Raw genomic sequence first — 23,378 nt, forward strand, 5'->3', positions numbered from 1 at the left:
TCAAACCAGTGTTCAGCAACCTCAAATCCCACCTGACATGCTCTCCTGCAGGTAAGATCTACTGGTAAATTAATACAAACTGTAAAAGAACAGGGAGAAATTGAACACATAAAACAATTAAAACTGAGCACTTGACCATGGACACAGAAAAGATAGGCGGAACTGGGTGCTGATTACAAGTAAAGTAAAAGAGCAGTGGTTAGAGGCTGCTGCACGGACGTGCTTCTCAGCCCTTTAAATGGCCCGTTATCAAGGGGGTGTAGCCGTGGTTGTAGATCCGAGGCGAAACCTTGCATGCGTAGTAAAAGAAGCAGAGCAAATAAAGTCAAACCGGGGTCCAGCAAACCCCAAATCCCACCCGACATGCTCTCCTGCAGGTAAATTAATATAAACTGTAAAAGAACAGGGAGAAAGTGAAAATGTAAAACAATTAAAACTGGGCACTCAACCCAGGACACAGCAATGATAAAAGGGAGCCTGGCACCTCCTGAAAATGGTGGTCCTTCTTTAAAACTGCAACGGCGACTTCTGTATTGACTTTCACTCTGCACACAGCCTCCGTGGGGCTCCTAGGTACTTACCTTGGGGAGTTCCTTGTGTCCCCAGCTCCTCGGAGTCTTCTGGTCCAAGTCCCGTTCTCCTTTACACTTTGCATTCCACGAATGTGAATTGTATTCGCATTCACTGGTCGCCCCCTGGAGACTAGTGTATATTTTTGCTACTTACTTATGAAGTATTCTAGTGTGAATTGGTGATATCTCCGAGTAGGAGATCTACCAATGTGTTAGTGATTGTGTTACTTAATAAATAAACTTATTTTTATAAACACGGTGTGGTTCTTTTCTATCTAATATACACTGTCAATTCAATGTGGTAAAAGAAGCTGCTTTACACTCCAAGATAAGCCTGGAGGCTGCCCACCACAGCTAACCTTTGAGAGCTTTCTATGGCTATCAAAGACCACCAAAACTCACCATAAGGTTTGGCTGGGTTAGTGCAAGGTGCATCACTCCTGAGAGTGCGCACCATTTACTAAGCCATCCTCCTACAACCACCAACACCAGTTCTCCAGTATACTTCTCTCACTAGGGTACAAGTCCTAAAAAAAGAAAAGCGGCACTAACCAAGTTAGGCAGTCTCTAAGTGGCATCACAGCAGGTGACATCACAGAAAAAAGTGATATCACAAAAACTGACATCAGATTTTGAGACCTCACATGTTATGCAGTTCGGTCATGAGTGCATTTGAACGCATTACAATATTAAACAAATTAGATTTGCGTCAGAGTTGTGCCAAAGAGGTGATGCAACCCCAGTGCAAGATCTAGGCCTCAACGTATGCATTAAATAAAAGACTTCCAGAAAGAAATTGGCAACAAGGAGAAAATTGGCTGTATATCTGTTCTGCTTAATTGCTTGCAAAGTCTACATTTTAAAATATATTATGGGGTTAAGGCACCTGCTGCATAGATCTTAATGTGCCCAGTAAATCTGAGGAAATAATAATAATGGTAAGATAACTCTGGAGGTTAATGAACTTGCAGGAGAGACAGGTGTTTAGTCAAGTCCCAGTTTTGAATACAAGTAGCACAGTGGGTTAACGTGTCCTACAAAGCACATCAAGTGATACACAGATGACCGATTTTTATTTTATATGGATGGGTAAGTGGGTTATTGCTTTTAACACAGAGATCCTTCAGTTACATGCAGTTCATAAATTGTAATCCTTCTAATACAGCACAGTGAACTTTTAAGGAAAGGACATGTGACTCCTAAACCTTGTAACCCTGTTTTATGTAACACATCATGTAAATAGATTTTCTCACATATGCTTTATTGTCAATGTGAATGTGTGATGTTAAGAACTCCGACACCCTGGATCGGGTTGAGTAGCGCTATAAAAGAAATGACAAAAAAATTGGTTTTTAAAATTGTTATTTGTGTAAATATTAGGACAGACCAACACATCAGACTATGTCTGGTACTAATTGTTCCTATCTTCCGTGGCGAGGTTCAACTGCTCAAAATAAACATTTCAACAATCATTAGCCTTTGAGCCGCTAAATTGCGCAGTGTCAATCATTCAAAAAAGGTAGGGTCGGGGCTGAGGAGGTGCAGTATGCAGACAGCAATCAACAAACTACCTCTCTTCCTTTGTCCTGGAGGGGCAGACTGCAGGCAGCAAGTGGAAGTGAGAAAATCCCTGGAGGTTTGCAGCACAACAAAAACAAGCATTGGCATAGCCAACAGGTCTCGCTTTTGGGACCTTATAAGTATTTAGTTATGCAGCACAATATCCTTGGTGCAACAACATTAACTGTTGCATGGTTAAACACCTATAAGGTCCCAAAGGCGAAGTCAAGTAACAAGTGTGTGTCTGAAGTTAAAAAAAGTGTGGTTGAAAACATCAGCGGCACGAGTTTGCCTCCGAAAGCAAACACACAACATTCCAAACACACAAGCCCAGGCAATCAGAAAAAATGGTTGGCCAGTTATCCTAAATGGCGAAAAGCAAAATAAAAAAGCAAGCATTTGCGATACAATAGGTCTCGCATTACTAAACGTTTGAGCTATTGGCGTTACATTATTAGCAGTGCCAATAACTCAAACTTTCAGTAATGCAAGACCTATTGCATTGCAAATGCTTGTTTTAAGACCATGCCGTCACTTTCAAAACCAGCTGTAGAGTCAAGGCTGTTCAGCCCTTTTAACTCTTGTCACTGAGTGAAAGGCTGATAAGTATTTGGGCGACCCCCCTCAACTGCTGCGCTACAAGGAAAACAGCTGCTATGCTTGCTGTTTGATTGAAAGCACCTCGCATGGGAGGGTAAATGTAGCCAGAAAATAATGCTCCCGCTGTCTATAATTAACAAGCTTACACGTAATACATTGCTTTTCAAACAGCGAAAATGAGCAAAAGTACGCAAACAAATTTGTGCAGCCCTGTTAAGTTAAATAAATGCCCCATGAAATAATACAAGTGTCGTATAAACAAACAGATGTAGACGTGCTTGCTGCCACACGAAGATTTTTTAAATGCAAGGACAAAAGTATGCAAAGATTAGTTAAATGGAGTATAATGCTAAGACGCGAACAAATGTGTGAAGGCAGAGAACTTAATTAAAGGCTCAAATAAATAGTAAAAGTATCGGAGAAAGAAAGAAATGTAGTCAGGAGTGCTCCCACTTCGGAAAAGTTCGGAAACATTAGTTACATGGAGTCAGTTGCCAACAAGCGAACAAGTGCATGCAGACAGGAAAAGTTAATCAAAGGTCCAATGAAAAAATTAAAGTTGTCCGAGAAACAGAGAAACAAATGAATGTAAATGGAGGCCACAGCTTACTGCAGCCCACAAGTTTCAGGGTGCTTCAATCCGGTGATCTGCGGAATACAGAACTGGCTGGCTTCTGGATCGGGTTCTGGTGCAGTAGTTATATTGCCCTATCGTGACCCAGTACAATGTGTAAATATAAAAAATAAATACCTCTGCAGGCACACGGGGGAGGAGGGCAGTGACAAACTAGTTGGAGAGAGATGGCCACGTGTTTTTGGCTGAGGGGTATTCGCGCTAGCAAACAAACACCAGCCTCTGATGCACTCGAGTGAGTTCCTCCTTGGCCATTGCATTGTAATTCCAAACAAGTATTGGCCGCTTTTGCAGCCGCGAAAGTGAAAGCGATCGCCCGGAAATGGTGTGTGTGTGTGTGCGCGCACATACACATTGTGCTCTTTTTTAAAGCACATGCTTGTGGCGTGCTCCTGCGCGCTCCCGCAAGGCGTATGCCGCCACAAGCACAAGTATGTGCTTTGAAAAGGAGCTGCACAGCAGCTAAATGTCTCCTATCCAGTGCATGCGCACTGCTTCGGCGAGACCTAATAAAGGTTACAGGTCAAGTGCAGGGCCATTGGCGCATCAAAAGCTTTGACAAAATAATTTACCCTCTCTTCTGTCAGTCGAATTCCACTGATCCGCGCTCCCATCACTTGCTCGATCTCGGTCCTCCTTTCTGTAGCTAAAGTTCTATTACTTCCTCTTCACTGCTGCGTTTTCCAGCTCCCTCCTTCACGTGGTCTTTCTTTCTTCCCAATCCTTCTTAATTCAGTCTTTTTTTCCACCTCCTCTTCCTTGCTCCCTCATTTTCTTCCCTCAGAGGAAGAGAGAAGTTGAAGAGCATGGAGGGTGTACGAGTGTGGCAGGCCCCTTGAACTCTTTATCTAGCCCGGCCCTAGTGTCTATCATTGCTGAAGATCATGTCTGTTTGTTATAAACACAAGCTTTTAGAGAATTTGGCAGAAGGATTCTTGTCTTTTTAAACAGGAAGTCTGATCACCTCTTCAAAAATCTACAAGGGCTAAGCATCCCTTCTGGAATCATACTGTTTCTTCACGCAAAGGGGCTTATACTTACTCAAAGATTCTGCCATTTCACCTCCCACACAGGGATCTTATCTAACACCCCTGGCCCTAGAACAAATTTAATTAATGCTGCTTCCTCATTCCTGGAATCTTCTGTACCGAGCGCCTCCGATTACATGATCCTAGGGGATTTAAACTGCCTCCTAGATGACATCTCTATCCCAGAGAAGTTAATTGTACTTGAAGCCTGGACTGCCTAGGCTCCATTAAATCGGCGAATAAGGCGTCCTAGGCTGCTGGACATTCCCTTGATCCCATTTTCCACAATCACAAACATATTACGTAGAAAAGACACTATCGCTGTCCTGGTCTGATGACGCAGTAGTTCCATCTAAAATCTGCACCCATCATGCAGCCAAAGGCCTAAGACATCCACCAACTCTCAAATATGCCACCCTTGACATAAAATTAATCACATGAGCCCCAGAGAGGCACATAGTGATCGCGCTCTGCCCACTCAGGATAACATCAATATTCTCTTCCAGTTTCATTGTGTAGTGAACATCTGCCCTGGATTCTATGCCCACACGCTCCAGGTTTAACATGAGACAGGCTACTTCTGCCCCTTAGCACTTAGACAACCTCCATGCAGCCAAACGTCATTGCAAACATTTGAAGAAAATCTGAAGGAAATCTTGTGACGGTAAACCCAAAGCTAAATATAGAACTGCAATTAGGAGCTACGAAGTGCTAATTAAAACAGCCAAGGCTGCCTTTTATTTATCCAAAATTGAATATTTAAAATATTCTACTCATGAACTTTTCTCCCTAGTGCAAAATCTCTCAAAGCCTGTTGTGAGTAAAGTAATTGCGTCCCCATTACAATAGCTCTGAGACATTCTGGCTACATTTTTAAAAAGAAAATTGAGAAAACCTATTCAGACTCTCACTTCCAGGTCTTCTGGTCCCCCATCATGTTTCAGCAAGATCTTCTCCACGTCGGGGACATTTATGTCTGAATTTACGCCTCTCTCATAAACACAAAGTCCGGAGCGTTCTACAGACCAGCAATTCATTCACCCTTCTATCTGGTTTACCTCACATAATGCGATTTGCAACTAACCAGATAGGTCCTATTCTTGCTGCTGTGCTCAATCTAGCCACAGAAACTATCCTGGAAGAAGGCCATGATGGTGTCACTTTTGAAAAACCCACCTCCACTCCTACTCTACCTACAAACCCCAGACCCATTTCTTTGCTGCCACTGCCATCTAAAATCATAGAAAACACTTCAAATCTGCAACTGTTTGCACATCAAGAAGAAAATCTGCTGGACCCATCACAATCAAATTTTCATTTCACTGCATAGCAAAGGTACGGCTTTTGGGGCAATGCCGGTTCACTGACAGAATATTGATGTAAATAATATAGATGTAAAAAAATATAAAATGCATAAATATCGACTGCCTATTCTTAAACAGGTAAGTGCAAGAATATGAAGAAAAGAAATATTGATGTCAAAAATATAGTTGTGAAAAATATAAATATATATATATAACATTAAATCAAAACATTTTTTAAAAACTTTAGATTTAATATATATTTTAACAAATAGCAAATAAGCTTAATTACAAAAAGGTAAACACCCATACATAAAAATGAATATATACATATATATTTACTTTAATACAATTAATAAACTATTAATTTTAATTTATTTTATAATTTTGAAATTATATACAAGTTTACAACAACAAAAATATATATATATATACCAATAGCATAAAATCTAATTCATAAAAAAAACATTCTATTATATATTAGAACATTAAACTATTTAAAAATCTTTAAACCTAAATTTCCCACTCCAGTCAGTGTAACAGTAGGGAAAGTGTTGGATAGGGGAGGGATACAATTTACTATTCCCACTCCAGTCAGTGCAACAGTGGGGAAAGTGTGTCCCACTCCAGTGAGTGCAACAGTAGGGAAAGTGTTGGATAGTGGCGGGATAAAATTTACTATTCCCACTCGAATCAGTGCAACAGTAGGGAAACTGTTGGATTGCGGAGGGGTAACTATTATTCTTACTCCAGCCAGTTCAAAATTAAAAACAAACAAAAATATTAACAACAAAAATATTTAAAAAACAAAATAAATGGAAACATAAATATGATTAAAAAAATACAAATATTTTTTTTATTATACTGACAAATACTATATTAAATAAAATAAAAAATAATTTTCAAACAAATAAATATTTATGATTAGAAATTTAGAAACAAAAACATTAATTACATTAATGTACTTTATTTCCTACCCTATAACACCACACAATTCACAACCCACATCTAAAGAAACATGTACTTCCATAATTAATTACCTATTAAAGACATATTACTTAAAAAACAAATTAAAGCCCATAAAAACTTAATTAACTCCCCACACTTTACCACTTTAATCCCTATAACCTACAGTTAAATTCAAACTGTAAAATAATTACACAATTAAAACTTATTTTCAATAAAAACTAATAGTGTTTAATTATAAAGTAAAATTAATTTACTCCTCACCCTTTACTCCTATAAAAGTATAAACAATTAAATATTAATTGATTAATAATCAACTAATTATTAAACATACATTACTTCCCACCCTTTACATTTTCAATCAATTAATTTAAATTAACAACTAATTATTAATTAATCCAAAATAAATTACTTTCCACCCTTTACTCCTATAAGACCCACAACCCGAATCTAAACTTTTACACAATTACCATAATTAATTACCAATTAATTATTAATTACCAACCAATTGACAAATTACTTACCAAAATTAACACTATAAAATAACAAATAAATAAAAAATAATAATGTATAATAATTAAATTACTTCGCACCCTATTCCCGTATAAGCCCAGAACCCGCTACGGAACTACAAAACGCAAAATGTAATCAAAATAAAATAGGAGGACTACTAAAAATTTTACATATATGAAAAACAAACAATACTTATACAAAAAAAACATTACATAGATTTAAAATATAAACTAAAATACATACCACTAATTAAGAAAATCGATTTCATTTTTTTATTTTTTTTTATTTTTTTTATTTTATTCAACCTACCCCCCGTGGTGGTGGTGGAGGGATTGGCAATGTACAATTCATACAAACAGATACCGTAAAAATATTACAGCACAGAAATGCATTGTCGATAAAAAAGTTGAAAACCAAATCATATAAGAGTATGTACAAAGAGACAATACATGAGCAGGAATACATTTTTTGCTAACCAATCTTGAAAGGGGGCCCAGTTCTTAGAGGCAATTAGATGTCTTCTCCTTCCCTGAAACTTTTGTACAGCAGTTTCTAATTTAAACCATGCCAACATCCTGGCCTGCCAGTGAAAAAAAGTGGGGGGCTCAGGATTTATCCAAAGAGAGGTAATACACAGTCTAAACATTGCCATTGCAATAAACAAAAAAGAATGGAAGTATCTTGATCTCTCGGAGATCATGGCATGTTGATAACCAGTAATTACCATTTCAGCGGAGATTTTAATTGAAGATTGAGTGATCTGTGTAAGAAACGTTTCGATTTGATTGATGAAGAGTGACAACTCAGGGCAATCATAAAACATATGAAGAGAATCAGCAGATGGAAATTTACATCTTGCACATGATGAGCTTTTACCCCCAGTGGCAGTCCCCCATCTGACTAGTTTTGCTGGAGTATAGTAGAGATTAAACATGGCCATGTAGCTTTGGGTACGAAGGGTACCGGAGACAAAAACCGTCCTAGCTAACATCAATGGAAGTTTTAAATCAATAGAGGGTACTCCGAATGTAACCGCCCATTTGTTATTATAATCAAGTAAGTCATCTGGGAGTTGAGAAAAAAAGAGTTTGATATAGTGTACCGATTTTAGCTTTCCTTTTGAATAATTCAAATATCAAAATTTTATCAAAAAATGTTTGGTTTTCTAGAGATTTTTTATCGAAAAAACTTCTGATTTGTAAGTATTTAAAAAAATGATTAGACTGTAATTGAAATTTGTGTTTCAAAGAAGAAAAAGAGGCCAACAGGCCAGAGTCAGCAAAGTCTCCTATATCCCTCAGGCCTTGAGAGGCCCAGATGGAAACTACTCCATCTTGAAATATCACTGGAAGTAATCCGGAAGCATTCAGTGGTGTGTAATAATTGAGCTTATGAATGGAAGAGAGACGACGGATTTTTTGCCAGATCGTAAACAGGGCACATGCAACCTTGAACCTCGTTTTTTTTAAATAACTTGGCTCAAGGATACGTGTTAGTATCCCTTTTGTGGCATCACCTAATGCGATTGAGTATATTGATGGGGCCAGATACGGCGATAACTCCACAGTCTTCCCTAATAGTGGAAAGGCGAATTGCTGGATCATAGCTGCCCAGTAGTAATAAACTAAGTTTGGAACTGACCAGCCCCCACGTTCCTGCGGAAGACAGGTCCATTTAGCAGCTCGTCTTGGCTTACGGTATGCCCATAAAAACCTTTGGCAGATCCTTTGTGCTTTTATTAAAGTAAGATTAGAAATTAATAATGAAATGGATCTAAATAAATATAAGAATTTTGGGAGAACCAGCATTTTAAGAACATTACAACGCCCAAATAAAGAGAGATGAAGATGATTCAACCGTTCTAGCTTGTTGTGAAGCAAATCAATAACAGGTAAATAATTCAAATCAGAAATCTGATCAACTTCAGCCGAGATCTGAATGCCAAGATATGTTGCCTGTGTACTAATAAGAGCAGACGACGTTGGCATAGCCGATGTTTGCAGTATTTGTGTTTTTGTGATGTTTAGCTTATAGCCTGAAATTAGGCCAAATTGAGCTGCTAGAGTCTCCAATGCCGGTAAAGAAACAGTGATGTTGTCTGTTAATACCACTATATCGTCGGCATATGCCAATGCCTTATACTCAGTACCATGAACTGTAATTGGGGAGATATTTTGAGATTTTTCTATCAAAGAAAGAAAAGGATCAATAAACAAGGCAAAAAGGAGGGGGGAGCAGGGGCATCCTTGCCTAGTACCACGAGTGATGGGAAAGTAACTTGATTCAGTTCTTGAAATACGAATTTTGGCTATTGGAGATATGTACAGGGTTTGTAAAGCCAGGATAAATTCGGGCGCTATCCCCTTCCAATGCAAGACGGCCCATAGGTACCCCCAGGAGACCCTGTCGAACGCCTTCTCGGCGTCCAACAGGATCACCCCGAGGGGAGAATTTGTCACCTGGGCCCAATCTAAAAGGGCGATGACCCGCCTGATGTGATCGGTCGTATCTCTACCGGGGATAAACCCGTGCTGACGGATAGAGACTAAGGGAGAAATTATTTGCACAAGACGAAACGCCAAGACCCTTGAGTAAATTTTACTGTCGGTGTTTATTAATGCTATAGGCCGATATGATGCTGGATTTAGTTCATCCTTACCCTTCTTTTTAAATAGTACGATAGTCGACTGCCGCCAGGAGTCAGGAATGACCCCCATCTGGGCAAGTTGAAAGACTTCCAGCATCTGCTGCTTAAATAGATGTGAAAAAGTCTTATAAAATTCAAGATGAATAAGGTCAGGCCCCGCTGCTTTGCCAATAGAGAGAGATTTTATAGCAGCTACAATTTCTTCCCAGCTAATAGGTTCAGCAAGAATTGAATTCTGATCAAGAGAAGGCGTCTGGGTATCGAGAGATTTAAAGAAATACTCTAACTTTTTGTTGCTGCTCAAGTATATTTGGCTCCTCGGTATATAGCATTGAGTAAAACTCAACAAAAGTATTTAACACTCCACTGGGTGAATCTTGTAATGTACCACACCGATCCTTGACCTTTAATATTTGACTTGCTATTACCCTTTGTTGTAAACGTTTTGCTAAAACCTTTCCAGAAGCTTCACCCAGCTCATACATTGAAGAACGGAATTGAAAATACTTAGCAGCTATATCCTCATAAAGAGGATCCAGGAGGTTAGCCTTAGCGAGGGCAACCGCTTTCTGGCGAATTGTTACATCTTCGCCATTACGAATACTAGTACTCAGATCTAACTCCGCTTGTTGAAGTACTGCAACTCTGTTTTTGAGATTCAGCTGTTCTGTTTGCCATCTATAGGACGCAATTCTCTTGGTTTCACCGCGCAAGGCAGCTTTAAAAGTGTTCCAGACTAAGCCAACCGGTGCAGTGGAACTATTAATTTCGAAGAACTCAGGGATCCAGACTGACTTCCGTTCAGGATATAATTTATCCAGTAGTAATTTCCTATCAAAGGTCCATGATCTTATTTGGTGAACGGGGCGGTCCCACGAAAAGCTAAAAACTATAGGATTATGATCGGATATAGTCCGAGGATCGATTCGAACCTTAGTGGACCCCAAAACTTCAAGAGAAGTGAAAACAAAATCAATACGAACCATCTTTTGATGGGGTATTGAATAAAAGGTGAACCCATCATGAGCTGGATAGTTAACATGCCATAAGTCTACCAGCCTATGTTCAAAGAGTAAGGTGCGAAGTGCTTTATAAACCTGGGGCTTCCGCCCGACATATATAATTACCAACCAATTGACAAATTACTTACCAAAATTAACACTATAAAATAACAAATAAATATTAATAAATAAAAAATAATAATGTATAATAATTAAATTACTTCCCACCCTATGCCCGTATAAGCCCAGAACCCGCTACGGAACTACAAAATGCAAAATGTAATCAAAATAAAATAGGAGGACTACTAAAAATTTAACATATATGAAAAACAAACAATACAATTGGTAGCGACGATAAATGTACAGTACTCCTTTGAAGGGTGGGGGTAGTGGAACGTGTGTTGAGTTGTTGCTTTGAAAACAATAAAAATATGTTTCAACAAAAAAAAAAAAAGAAAAACAAACAATACTTATACAAAAAAACATTACATAGATTTAAAATATAAACTAAAATACATAACACTAATTAAGAAAATCGATATTTCAAACTATATTTTCGCAAACAATATTAATGACTCCTATATTTTTAAAACAATATTTCTTACCGTAAATTCGATACTCTTGACCACGATATTCTTGCTGTCGATATTACTGTGTCACGATATCTCCAACTCAATATTTGTGTAAGACAACATTTCCAACTCGATATTCTGTCTGAATACCACTGTCATCTTCATCATTGTGATAGTGTGACACCTTATTGGGCAGACTTTAGCTGCAGCCCCACAACCATCCACATGCTTTCACAAGTGTCTTATGCCGCTAATTTGGCAACGGACTGGTTTTCATAAAGCGTAAGGACTAACGAGATACTTCCTCAGGGAACCGTGGTAAAGTGCCAAAGTGCAGTTATGATTCTAAGCCAGGACACTTACAACAGGGCTTTCTTTTTCGTGGAGTTGATATGTGTATTGTTTCGATACAGTCTAAAACTTATGACTGAGAATGGTGTAAAGTTATTCTTTATTGCATCACAAAACGTTTTCAAGCATGTGGAATCTAATTTCTATTCTTGAAAGATCCATATGCAACTGTTCTGACAGAGTTATACCCAGTTCCTTAAGTGGTATGAAAAGAGTGGGAGGTCTCTAAGGGTGTGGCCAGAAGGCATGACTAGGAACCCTTTGAATAGGTGTGGCCTATGAGAATAAAGGTGGGGTTAAACCATAGGAACTAGTGTGGTTCACAAAGCATGCAACCTAACCTGTGTTTTGGTGCCATTCTGAATTTCCTGTTATTGCATTCAGACATATCACACAGCAATGAACATGCGCCTAAAGTAAGCCAGACTTATTGGCTTTGTCATTGCTTGTTTGCAATAGCAGATAAGTGAGTAAAAACAATGATAATGTTGCGAGTAATTACAATTGAAACAGTTTAAGTTTTAAAAATATGAGACTGTGAATTAACCATTATTAAAGTCTGTGGGGGGGGGGGGAGTGATCTGTGCAGTATCTCAATCACTACCCTACTCACAACTCTTTCTTTGCAGTCTCTCACTCTGTTTAATACACACTTTTTCTCCCAACATCTTTCTGAAGTACAACAGTTGCTTTTTTCATGCATTACATCCTTCCGATTCATAACTGTATTTTCATTCTGTCCTTCTACATGACCTTCTTTGTGTTACTTCAACTTCACTACACACACACACCTCAGTAGTAACCCACTCTCCCCTCACATACAAATAAAGCAATGTCTTGCTTTGGCAATGTCAATATTTAACATCTACTGCTTATACCGTCTTTAAGCACTTTCATTTAAATGGTAATTAACAATTGGTACATATGTGACTATCATTCTGTGCTTTCTGCAGAGACATCAAACATTGGATGAGCATGTAGTCTGAACACCTTCTTGACTTACTGAGAGACACTGAGAAACTTTCACTGACTTCAAGCGCAATTGTGCCCCGTCATGAACACCCACTCACAAATTGAACTAATCTAGAAGTGATTCCGTTCATAGTTTACCCTGTGCAAGAGACATGCAATACATGAAAGAATACTATGTATATAAAAGAAAATACTCTTAGAGAAAGTAAGATAAATTAAAACATGGCAAATGCAAACTGGACTGCATCGCAGTCGTGGATTAGAGTAAGGATTTTCAATGGTTGATGAGAAAGCAATCAGTATTTTTGCATGCAAAATTAAGGACATCAACTAGAACAGCCTGTATGGAACTGTTTCAAGGTCAGTTTTAAATTACTGCTGGGCCTTAGCACTTATAGGACCTGCCACGCTAAAGCCCTGGTTATACCTGCATGTACATACAAATTTAGACATACAAGCCAACTGACACTCATGCGCTCACGGCTCACACACTTATAAATGAACGTATAAATACACAGCATTCTTATTGAGACTTCTAACCACAGAGTTTTCGCCTTTTGACTATCCCCCAGACACCAAACTTAATCTAAAGAATTTGACACCCGTGCTCCCATGCACAGATAGGTGGCATTGGGCCTGGATTTGTACCACCATGAAATTGATGGAGCAAAGCCACCTATAAAAGCCACCCCTCCATGCTCATATCAGCCTCTTTTTTCTGCACCTTCCAACGCAGATCCAGAGCTCCACTCCTCAATTTGGTGATCTTCCAGATGTTTAGAAATTCTTAACTGCAATGTGTTAAAGAATGATATCCCCATTGAAAACAACTGGATTCAAATCATGCTGAGACTGCCACAAACACGTCGGTTACAGATCCCCAAGAGGTGTGTCTTTGATGTCTGAGCTCCAATCAGGACTCAGAGTTGTGTCAAAAGGTAGGCACCCTAATGCACCCAAAGACGATTGGAGCCAGAGTGTTAAGCTGTAGGTCACCAAGCAAAAAGAATCTGCAAACATTACACGGGTCCCATTCGAGGGGCCAAGGCGCAGTCTCGTCCCGGTCATGACGCCATTCCTGAAACAGCCCCCCCCTTCCCATTCGAGTCTATGTAGTTGCTTGCTGAGTGTCTTGATCCAGAAAAATGTCTCTCTCATTGCATCAGCTAGTTGCCTGAGTGAACTGCGGGCACTTTAAGTGCAACTGCCTGGTACCATCATCTTTCTGGGCAAACTGGTACACTGGACTCGGCAGCCTGTAAAGGTGACGAATCTAGAGTTAGAGGTCTCCAACAGAAGTACAACCTACTAACTTCCAGTAACACTCTTTCTGGTGGATATTTTAACTGCAGATTCTTCAGTGCCCCTCTCCATTCTGTGGTTTGATCTTGTTAACATTTAAAATCACCCCCGTTAGTGATCAGCACACAGTTGTTTTACACTCCCAGTCTGACAGTGCGGAAAAGGAAAAGACACCGATGTCAGAGTGCACGGGTGGCACTTATATGCAGCTTGGCTTTATCACTTCTGAGGTGATATGGAGCCAGTACAGAGTCGTGCAATGCTACCTATTGCTGTGCAGGAGAACTACTGAAACACTCTCCAGACCCAGACTGGCTCTTGGGATAGTTTCTATAGGTGATGGATCTGCAGTTAGAGTATCCATCAGAAAGAGCATTCCAGAGGGTTAATAACCTCTTTTTATTTTATTTACCATCCGCTGTGTTTGCTGGGCACTCAGTGTTATCTCGCTTGCCAGTAAATCGGGCCTGCATGACTAAGACTGCTCTGTTTTGGACCAATTAGCAGCTTCTGCGGCCACTCCCGATCATATTTCTTCAGCCAAGGTCATATATACAGTGTGAATGACAGTGCAGGGCTTAATGCTGTACTGCAAATTACAGAGTATGTGTAATATCAGCCCTAGCCAAAGAACAGTCAAGTAGAACACAGTCAGCCATCGTTGAGAGGAAGAAGGTGGGTTCTGAAGAGAAATAGCAGCACCTGGGCCTGCCTCGACCTGCCTGTGTTTGGGACACAGGGTAGGGCAGTTTATGCTTGCCAATACCAATACGGTCACTCAGATTCCATTTCTTAGGCAAGAACTGTTTGACTTCTGAGGTTTATCATTTTGTGTTTTAGGATTTGCTATGAGCTTGCTATGGTTTGTTAAGGTCAGCTCGGCTCTAAGGTCTGTAAGCTATGTTTCCTCATAAATCTGAATGGATTCCCACTTGGAATCCGGTGTGTAGCAAGGATTCCATGGCCCTGGTGCCAGCAAGGAAAACTTAAACATACATGAAGGGAAGGTGTGCAGTCGCCACTCTGATTTTGGATTTGTATTACTTGTCGTCCCGCAAACGCGAGTTGCACCCCAACAGAATGATAACATCATGAAGATCATATAGAGATATTCAAAGCATCACTTCAGAGACTGTACAATATTTTACCATCGTGAGCACATGGCCAACAACATCATTTGGATTGGACCGCATTGTCTAAAAAAAAATCAGAAGGAAGCAGGCTTGCTCACTCGCTATGGACTTTCATTGATTTATTTATGGTGATTTATTTATGGTGTTTGATTGAATGCATGTCTTCACGTTCAGTTTTTTGTTTTACTAATTTACTCCAAGCAGTTATGTTTTCAAACAAATAATTACAGTTGTGTTGATTTATTTGCATTTGATTGGGCTCATGGGTTCTCGGTCACCGGGTTGATGCATTATGGGAAAGTAAGGCATTATATTTGTTTGCAATAGCGTACAGGGGGCATAGGGGGTCACGTGATTGGTTGCAATCAGGGAGTTACAGGTAAAACGTGTGCGCGAGAACGCTTGAAAAAAAAAGCTTAGCAGAGGCGGGAAGTCGATGACTCCCTTAACTCGGAGAACGCCAAGCGCACTTGAAACGGTTTGTTGCGGATTAGGAGGTAAATAAACACGGTGGGCTCCTCATGGAAGTTTGTGGAAAGGAAGGATGATTATACGTTATGGTTTCTGTTTGTTCAGATTACAATCACGAGGGGAGAAAGAGGGGTGGGGGGGTTAAATAACGGGGTAAAATAACTGGCTGTTTATTTCTTCACTGCAGTTCTGTGTTACTTCTAGACTCTGTTTGTAGAATATGGTCATTGATGCAGTTCTTTTCGATTTGTTTTAGTACCCCTGACGAAGAACTTTCACAGTTCGAAATGCATTGGGTGATTTTTCAGGCGCCAGCTCGAAGGAACGTTTAAAGCACATGTCTACGCTTAAGCATATTGCAGCATAAGACATTTGAAAATGCAAAATTAAACATTCTTTACTTAACATCACTGTCTCTAGAGTGTACATTAAAGACTGTATATTTTGAATTCTCAGATAAACGACCTTTTTGATTACTATTGAATACTTTGGCTAAAATGGAGCGCAGAGGAAGTATCCTCAACTCAGCAGTGCAGCAGCTGGGGGCCTGACAATCGCCTCCCTGGTCAGTTTCCACTTTGTAAAAGTGCCATTTATAAAATAGTAATGTAAAACTCAACTACACCAGTAAGCAGGATTTATCACTACCATTCTAATCATACCAAACATGGCAATGCCACTCCTTTCAGATCAGGAATTACCACTTAAGTATATATAAGGGAACTGACAATGTTAGCCTATGAGAGGAGTAGGCCTCACAGCAATGAGAAACACAATAGGCTGTTTGTCACTACCAGGACTTGACACTCATAAAAGCAAATGTCCTACCTTTTAGTTACACAGCACCCAGCCCATATGGCTACCTAGGGGCTATCTTAGGGGTGACCTATGTGCAATAAGAGGGGGGGGTTGAGGCTTTGCAAGTAGTATTAAATGTCAAGTCAAAGTGGCAGTAAACTGCGCACACATGCCCTTCGGTGGCAGGCCTGAGATAGGTTTGAAAGGCAACTTCTGTGGGTGACACAACCAGTGCTGCAAGGCCCACTAGTAGAAATTAATTTACAGGCCCTGTGTATAGGGTATACCACTTTACAAGCGGCTTACACGTAAATCAAATATGCCAAACAGGTGTAAACCAATCATACCTTGTTTATAGTTGAGAGCACAATACGCTGTATCACTGGTTGACAGTGGTAAAGTGCCCAGAGTCCTAAAGCCAACAAAAAGAAGATCAGAAAAATAGTCGGAGGAAGGCAAAAGTTTGGGGACAACCCTACAAAAAAGGGCCAGGTCCAACAGGAACCTAGAGGTGATTCGGCAATAGCCTCTTTTCCTTTGATTCTCAGGACCCAGATGCTACTGTGAGCTCTTCACTGCCTATCTGCCACCAACACTAGCCTGCACTACAAGGGGACTCCATCCCCCACCTGTCATTATGACCGGAGCCGCTGACGTCCATTTCCACGCCAGGAGGCGCTTTAATAGTGGCTCAGGGCTGGCACGGGACGTGTGTGGGCATGCCCGAGCCAAGGGTGGGCCCGTCAGAGCCCAGGGGAGGCTGGGCTGAGCCCACTCCCTAACTGCAGGATTGTGACTTCCTAAGATTCTTCATCTGAGGTACTGGCTTTTGATTCGGTTATTCACACATTAGTACATTTTAAGAAGAATGGTCAAGCGCAAAGAAACCTGTCTTCATCCGGGGGTGGAATAGCAGGGACATTAGATTCCTTCTTAACGAGGACAGAGTCGGTCTTGACCCATCAAATAGAACAAACAGAGAGGCAACTCTCCCTGGATTCTCTAGCTATCCAGAAGCACTCCTCTCCAGGACGCATAACCATGGTTAGTTCCCCCATGCCCTCTTCAACTGCACATACAAGTATAGCACCACCTGTAACTCCTGTGGCATCAGCAGCACCTGATCCTGGCACCGCTACTGTGAGCTCACTTAACACCAAGGCTTTTTTAGGCCTTCACTCTCAGATAGCAAAAGGAGAGCAGTCAAATTTACTGTTGAAGGATGGTTTGGGGTAGACATTTTAATATGAAGTGAGCAGATTTGTTGCTTGTACCCAGCAAGCATTATTCCTTTGCTTACATTATATTGGACGTAGCAATGGAGTTCTTGTCTGTAAAGCACATATATTGCAGTTAAGATAGAAAAAGGAAGAGAAGAAAAGAGATGGAAGAGGAAGTAGTGAGAAGATGAAAACAGGGAAGGGACTAGATCTAGCTTTGTCTGATTGGGAATTAGCCACCTTACTTTAAGTTATAGTCGGATAGTGCTGCATGATACTGTTGTTTTGTTGTTTGGGTGAGTATGAACAACATAATACTAACTGTACTCCTAAAATGGTTTTGTTGATGCAATGACATTGTCCACGTTGTTGAATACACTGTGTTTTTGCTTTATTCTGGTTTAAATATGTGTTATATGAATTTTCTTCCCCTATATTGAACTGGATCCATGCCTACCATGTGTGTATTGAACTATGTTTAACATTGATCCATTCTGTGAGAATGTTTTAGCGCGCATGGTCATCACCATGTCCCGTAGAGCCATTTCACTATGGCAGAATCATGAAGACAGAAAAGATGAGAAGGTTCCACTAGTGATGGAAGGTATGGGATCCAATGTCAGTTTAGAAGTGTGTTTGTATTGCCTCATCTCCCCGCAAAAATCGTTTGATATAATTGCATTCTGGTAGCATGTGTCCAAGGTCACACAATCCAAATTGGCAGCTTCAGAAGTCCTTATCTACTGGTCCTAATTTGTGGAGGGGTAAGGTGTATGTTGTAGGCATTCCAGAATCTGCATTGGGCAAGTGTAGGAGCAATTTTGTTGACAGTGAAGGTTGACCAGATATTTTCTCAGAATGTGATGGGCTTAAATGGAGAGCAACTTTGGTCAAAGACATTCTCCCATTTCGTTCGCAATTTGACACTAGCAGGAGTTTATCGGGGGCAGTGTTTTGTAAGCTTTGGGCACACAACAGCTGCTGGGAATTTGTTTTCTACCAGTATTCAGTAGGTCAGGTATGTATGGTGGAATTGTCTTTGATAGGGCTAGCTTGATTTTGGGTAATTGTTGAATTTTGTGCCATCTAGCTTGAGTGGCGGCTGGTGACATTTGAAAGTGGTGGTTGGGGGGGGGTAAAACAATTGTACTGAGACGAGCGAGAACATTTTGAAAAAAGAGTGGTCAAATGCTGCATCTTCAAGAAAATTTGAGCCAGCAGGAAGGTTAATAAAGCTAATCAAATAAAGTACCACAACGATGAGGGTCCCGCACCCATGTGCACAGGGAGTCACTTCCTCAAAATATTTAAATTACCAGTGCTCACTTAACGAATGGTCACCATTAAACCATCCCTACATTGAAATAATTTCACACTCGTAAGGAGCACTACAAATATACACAATATTTCCAAACAAATATCTTTGATTCAAAAAACATTTATTCTCAAATCTCATATTTTTTAACATGGAGAATGTCCAATTGTTCAGGTACCAATGTCTTATTGCTTTGATACCTCGGTTAGTCCTTTATCCATTAATAAATGTTCTCGCCAATGATGAATCCTTTATATCTTTGTTCCATATCAGCGTCTTAATAAAGCAAAAAAAAAAAAAAATCTCTTTTTTCTTTTTTTAATCCATCCAAATTTTTCTTTTAATCCATCAATCGTTGTTACCAATTTTTTATGATCCAATCACTTTATCATCCTTTTTATCCATCCATTGTTTCTTTCCAATTTTATATTATATTGTATGATCCAATCATTAAATCCAGAGGTTATACTTCCATTCCTAATGTCCAATACTCTCAACAGCCTCTTGGTATCCTTTTTTAATCAAGATAATTTTTTAAGGTCACCCCATCCCACCATTTTGATAATTCCAACTTTTTTAATTTCTCTAATTTCAGAAACTTCTCCCTAAGACTTTTAGTCTGAACATCCTTCCTCACCCCGGAGCCTGTTGTCTTACTTAGTTGGAATAATTCTGCTGCTAATTTGGATGGATAAAAAAAAAAAAAGTTTTTGCTTTATTAAGACGGATATGGAACAAGGATATAAAGTATTCATCATTGGCAAGAACATTTATTTGTAGTGCTCCTTACAAGTGTGAAATTAGGTTAATAAAGCTATTGTGAATCTGTTCTCATCTTACTAAAATGGTTTCTTTCACTCATTTGCCTCTAATGCTCCTTTTACGTTCTTGCTTGGGAGATGGCTGTGTAAAGAAGTATGCTGCCAATTTGTGCAATTGTTGAGCTTTGATTTTTTTTCACTGAATAAAACAAAGCTGTCTATTGCAATGAGGCAGTATCGACCAGCGGCAGTGCTAAGGATGTTTGTGGAGTAAATCTTGTGGAGGACTGTAGACCTAATCAATGCATTGATGTTTCAAAACAGAATGTGAGCGTTGCATGGGTATGTTATTGCTAAAAAGAGTTAAGAAATATTTGGGGTCATTTAGAAACCAACTACTGGATGTTATATCGATTCCTAAGTTTTCCGGAAGACTGTTACTCATACAGATGTAAACTTATTAAGTCAGTAGAGCTTGGAGCAGCCCAACCAGCTAATAAAATAAAGACTTGCCAACTGGTGCAGGTCATTAGCATTATGCAGCGGAATAATTGTCTAAGGACGGAGGCATTTTGAATTACACATGTGGATTCTCAACTTTGGAGGTAGGTGTGTGCACATGAACACTACCTACTGTGAAAAAAAAACAATCACGTTGTTTCTATCCGAAATAAAAGCGCATTGTCTCAAAAGAAAGCCTCTCTTTTATTAATTCAAATCATAACAGTAAAATGACTATTTTAGCAAAATCCTAAATGTAAAAACATACCAGTAAAAAACAAAAAAAAAAAAACAAGCGAAACACGTACCCCTTAAATGTCACGCCAGAGTCTGCACACTCGAAAGCCAACCCACACCTGGGGCTTTCTGATTGCCTTGCCTTTTGGGCTCTTTGCTTTAAATTTGTTACCAGCGATAGCTCTGAACACGTATGCATATAGGTTATTTCTCAGTCTTTTTTATTAACAGAGTTTAGCATCTGATTAACTAAAGTATTTAAGCAATAAACGCACTCAAAAATAGCTCATGAAAATAAAAAAAACACACAAGAATATGAACTGTACCATAGTCATGCCTCGACTGCAGATAGCATTTTAACATTCTTAAAGAATCCATGCGCGTGTGCACCTCAAGAAGCGCGTTACATTTTAAGTGTGTGTGGAGTGCACAAAACAGGAAAACAGGCTATGCATAATGAACACTATATTTTAAAACTATCGCCTAGACCGTATACCTTTTCAGGTACAGGTTTAGCATCACCATACATTTCAAGTGAGTTTGTGTGCGCGCGCAGAACACCTAAGCAAACAAATGCACGTGGATAGCATTTTAAAATTCCAGACTAGGTATGCGTAAAGTTCCATATGTAGCGCCTCGTTACATTTTAAGAATACGCGTATCGTTTTTCAATCCCCGCAGAGTGCATGCTCTGTATATGCAGCTGGACATCGCAGCTCGTGCAAGAGAGGTTTCCAAATACAGGCACCGGGGTTAAGAACCTTCTCTGGATGCCCAGCTGCTTGTCTCTGTCCGAGGCTGAGCATTTGGTGCACAGCATGTACCATCTGAGAACTTTACCGCCAGCCCTGCTTTCAGCCAGCTACAGTGAGCATGCCGAGACCATTATTGTCACTCGTGGCATTTTAGGTTTGAGTCCCTGAATACTTAGTGCTGTTGGCATATTACAGCAGTGATGCACTAACATACCTGACATCCAAAAGAGCGGGGCCCAGGGCCTGGCTTGCAGCTGCGGCCATCTTAGACGGTTTACCCCACGGTCCCTCTCACCCTGCATGGAATTCAACAGAAAGTAAATAAAAAATATAAAGACTGCTCATGCCCACACTAGACGACATTACAGCTGATATTAATTAACTACGATCCTGTTCAAATCACCTGTGCCTCGCGCAGGAGTCACGCGCACTGCATTGGTCATACAGAGTCACGCTTCGATACGTAAGGGTTGCAGCGCTTTACGGAAACCATTACATAAATATTAAAGTGTGGGTTTACCTCGAGTTAAAAATGCACAATATAATAAATATTAAGATTTCAGTGTGCTTGAAGGGTTCCGAGACGTGACAGTCTGGTCGGCCCTGACGAGTACGGCCCGGTCTGTCTCAAACAGCAGCAGAGGCCCCTCGGTGGCCTTGTGTGAATGCAACAGAGGCCGGAGGGTGAATCGGGCCCTTTGGTTGACGGCAGCCAGAGGCTATACTGCTCACGCTACAACGAGTCAGTAGTGGTCACCCTCAAATGTCGGAACGAGTGGTTCCGACATTTGAGGGCGAGCACAGGATAACTCAACCGGCTGGAAAGGTGCCTCACTGTGCCGCGTGGAGTGACAGTAGCCTCGCGGGGGGCCTGGGAGAGAGACGGGGCCCCACAGCTGCACCAGGGCTGTTTTGAACGAGGGTTGGAATCGCTATCCTAAAGCCGATAAATTGGCTTCGTGGACGGCTGACTTATACAAAGCCTTAACAGCTTTTTCATTGCTGAAAAGCAGGTTTTTGACACGAATACAGAAAGGTTGTCGGTGCAGGTTTTACAACAGCAGAGGAAGGTGTCTTTTATTAACAGCGCACTCCTCTATTCATAATGCAACAGGTATGTTTTCACTCAGGCTGTTTCCACTGCCTTTCAGCTGCCCGGTGACGGGCCTGCTCCCTCTGTGGCTGCGTTTACTTGGAGAACAATCTTCGGTGTTGTTTTCAGCGTTCCCTTTTGTAATTGTAAAGTCCCCGAGGCTAACGGAGCCGAACCAAAGCGCATAAAGTTTTGGCCACAAAACACTCTTGCACAATCTGCTCGCAATACAGGGGGGGGGGGGGGGGGGGGGGGGGTAAAACAAATAAAAAAAAAAGTACCTGGCCGCGTCCGGGGTACCGTAATGAGCACCACAAACCGACCTGTGAAAACGAGTCTGACTCGAGGAGGCTCCGACGTCACCTCGCTCCCGCCTGGCTGGCTGGCTGGCAAGTACGCGTATGTCTCAGCCAATCCAGATGCTGCTCCTGCAGCGCCAGGATTGGCTTGAGCAGTGATACTTGCCGCTCAGTAGGAGACGGGGCTGCGGCATTAGGCATGGAACAACCCTCCTCTTCTAATGAGCAGCCTAGTGTACATGTTCTGGCTGGATCACAACATTTTCTTTCAGCCATAAACAGAACATGCGCACTCATGCTCTGTACTCGGTCATCAGCACTTGCACACAATGAACTCCTGCTGCCCCGCCCCCTTCTCAGCACTGCCTCGGGAGTGTCCCGGCCAGCCTGCTGGGATTGAAAATGTGAGTGAGTGACGGTTTGTGTGAGGCTTCCTTGAGTGCCTCTAATTAATCAGTGGGGCAATGCACTAGCGCCCTAATAGATGCACGCCATGTTTCTTAACTGAATGAGCCAGAAGAAAGGGCAGCATCGCACATTTTGTACTTCCTTTTAGACACAGCTTAATTGTATTATCACTTCTAGTTAATTTCTCTTAATCACCAATTCTTCAATATTAATTATATTTTTGTAAACTTTAATCTATTTCACCACATTTTAAAATTCCATTATCATTCAAAAGCGAGTTTGCTTGCAGACAATTTTCTCCTTCCATTTATTTTGAACCTATAGGGTTGTTCTTTGGCGTCACCAGAAAAGCAGAGTCTTTTCCTGTT

The 23,378-nt window shown here is 40.6% G+C and overlaps 1 long non-coding RNA gene across 1 annotated transcript in view; it reads right to left on the reverse strand.

Annotated features, from left to right (window-relative positions):
- LOC146811413 (uncharacterized) overlaps nucleotides 1–22,666 on the reverse strand; it is an 80,516-nt gene extending 57,850 nt beyond the window's left edge. Inside the window, exons 1-2 of the long non-coding RNA XR_014965821.1 lie at nucleotides 22,585–22,666; nucleotides 21,425–21,506 (exon numbers count right to left, since the gene is read on the reverse strand). This is a non-coding gene — a long non-coding RNA (uncharacterized LOC146811413). The remainder of the gene's footprint in view (nucleotides 1–21,424; nucleotides 21,507–22,584) is intronic.
- Between the last annotated feature and the right edge of the window lie 712 nt (nucleotides 22,667–23,378).

This window comes from Triturus cristatus, chromosome 7 (assembly GCF_964204655.1).
Source record: "Triturus cristatus chromosome 7, aTriCri1.1, whole genome shotgun sequence".
NCBI lineage: Eukaryota > Metazoa > Chordata > Amphibia > Caudata > Salamandridae > Triturus > Triturus cristatus.